The 2,588-nt window shown below is 36.5% G+C and overlaps 1 long non-coding RNA gene across 3 annotated transcripts in view; it reads right to left on the bottom strand.

The window, feature by feature from the left end:
* The window catches only part of LOC111741300, a 154,379-nt gene that overhangs the window by 77,102 nt on the left and 74,689 nt on the right, over positions 1–2,588 (bottom strand). The gene's annotated exons all lie outside the window — the stretch shown is intronic.

Genomic DNA, 2,588 nt, shown 5'->3' with positions numbered 1-2,588 from the left:
ATTTTGAGATTACTATAATTTCCATTTTGTTACTAACAGCTTATGCAGACAAGTTTAAAAAAAAAAAAAAGCTTAGTTGAGCCTTTGCTTCAGAAAAAGGACTTGTGAAACCATGTTTAAGCTTTCAATTTTCCCTTTTATTCTCCACCTCTTACCCTTCTTTCCTTCCTTTGATTTGCCGTTTATCCATATTTCTAACTTGTTTGATTTTCAAATATAACATTTTTGCAGAACTGAACTACAGTGTTGATTTATCTTCAACCAGAATGAAATGCATAATATTTAATTTCCTGAAACATAAGGTCAGATCATTATTATTGAATTTAATGTTTTTTAAACTGATGAATTTGAAATGCAAATAGAAAACTGTCTTTTAAGAAAAGCTAAACTAGCAATTTTTTTTTGCAAAAATCAATCTCCATCTTTTTTGTCCCAGAGCAAAAAAAAAAAATTTTTTTTATTTTTAATGTTGTTAATGAGGTTATAAGTATTTTTGTTTGCCACCCCCCCCACACACACACACTTTATTCTTAAGCTCCCCTAGGTTTCTGCATGAATACCTACACAAGAAAAACCCTCTCTTTCTCTAACTTTTAATTTTAAGAAGTAAATAATGCAGACAGACACAAACAACCACATACTCTCTCAACCCTCTTTTCTTGCTTCTGAAAGGAAGCAGTAGCAGAAAGATGAAAAGGGAAGAAGGGCTAAGATGAAATGGGACCAGGATGATTTTTAAAACATCAGATCTACTCATAACATTCCTCTTCTCAAAAGTGTTCATGTCTATCCACAGCCATAACTTTAGAGGACAGCCCATAACCTTAGAGAGAAATTCAAGAGCTCCACACTGATCCTTTCTGTCTCATCTCCCATCATACGTTAAGCTCCAGCCACACTACTCTGCCAGAGTTTCTCCAGACGCACTCTGCTCTTTCACATCCAATTCCCCCACTACACTCTGGGTTTCTTACAGACCCAGGCTGGTCTTAACAGTATCTGCATTCTTGCCAGCTTGCAGAATACCTCACTCACACTTATTGTCCATGAGTGTTTATTAAATCGAGATTTCTGGATAGTATTTAAAGTCTCCAACTTTGTCAGTTTTCTTATACTATTTATTGGTAGGTTAAGCAGTCACCCTGTGCAGGCTAAAGCATAGAGGAAATGCACACTCGTAGATAAACTGTAAGTAGTATAACTTTTCAGAAGAGGAATTTAAACATATATTTTTAGAAGTGAAGTTGTCATTCCTGACCCAGCAACTCCACTTCGGAAAATTTATTCTAAGGAAGTAATCCTATGTACTTACAAGCAAGTTTATCACAGCAATGTTTATCTTGTTAAAATGTTATACAAAAAATCAAAATCCCCAACGAGAGGGCCATTATCTAAATTATGGCTCTTACATACGATGAAATGGAATGGAATCTAGCCTCAGCTCAACATCAGAGAGCATGTACTCACTAAATGTGGAACAATAAAATGCAAATGAAATAGAAGTATTTGCAGCCTTAGAAACATGGCATTGTTACATTAATAAATAAAAATGTAGTCTGCATATTAAATTCAAAATTTTAAACAAAAAAATGTATTTTATTCATAGAAAATATCTAAAAGAACATGTGATTTTTAAAATTAGTTGGGTGTCTATGAGAGTTTACAATAAGATGCTATGAAGTCAGGTAAACAGAGACTTTTATAGGAACATGTCAAACTGCCGTAGGCAAGCTTCCATCTGAATGAAGCAATCCAGAAAGGCCATTAGCTTAATGTCTTGTAGCTTGCAAGCCATTGAAAAGTCTTAGCCATGTCAGTGGGACAACCCAGATGCACACTGGAAAACTGCCACACAGAGCCGAAACACTCCATTTTATAAGCAGTAATAGTCCTTAAATCAGTTCGTACATTTTGAAAAGACCTGAAATTTGTGCCGCTTTTTTTTTTTTTTCGGAACACCTCCTCTTATTGCATCCACTTCGCCACCCTCATGCTTAGCTCAATCATTTTATCAAGGTGAGAATGAAACTGTTTTCCTACATCCTATCTATCCCCAATCTCATTTTAACAGAGTTAGCTTAAAACCCATTTATCATGGGTTTGAAACCAGAAAAGTTTCAAATACAACGTTTTAAAAACACACAGAGAAAGATAAACAGAAAACTTAATTACGCTCTCTTGGACATTTCAAACCCCAGTGGGTTTTTCAAATTCCATTTTAGGTCATTATTGGGTAGCTCCATTGATTTCCTACTAACCAGGCACCCGATGGCTTAAAACAGAGCTCTCAGACTGTGAAAATGAAGATGTTATCACAGGACAGTGAAGGGCCTGGGAAGCAGCTGGTCGCTTTTACAGAGACTGACATGTCTGGAAGGAGATTCTGCCTGGCTTCTGATTATAAACAAGAATTAGTAAGGTAGAAGCAGAACAAATAAGCACAGTGATTGAGAGATCTTTCCCAGAGAGAGGCCCCTGTGAGAGGACCAAACACCCAAACCCTCTCTGGGTTTCTGCCATACTCAGATTCTGGAGGAGGGGGACAGGCTTTAGAGTTGACGAGCCCAATTAGAATACTAGTTCAGTCC

This window comes from Pteropus vampyrus, unplaced genomic scaffold, assembly GCF_000151845.1.
Source record: "Pteropus vampyrus isolate Shadow unplaced genomic scaffold, Pvam_2.0 Scaffold76, whole genome shotgun sequence".
Taxonomy (NCBI): Eukaryota; Metazoa; Chordata; class Mammalia; order Chiroptera; family Pteropodidae; genus Pteropus; species Pteropus vampyrus.
Note: the sequence above shows the minus strand (reverse complement) of the source record. Positions and strands in the feature narration are given on the sequence as shown.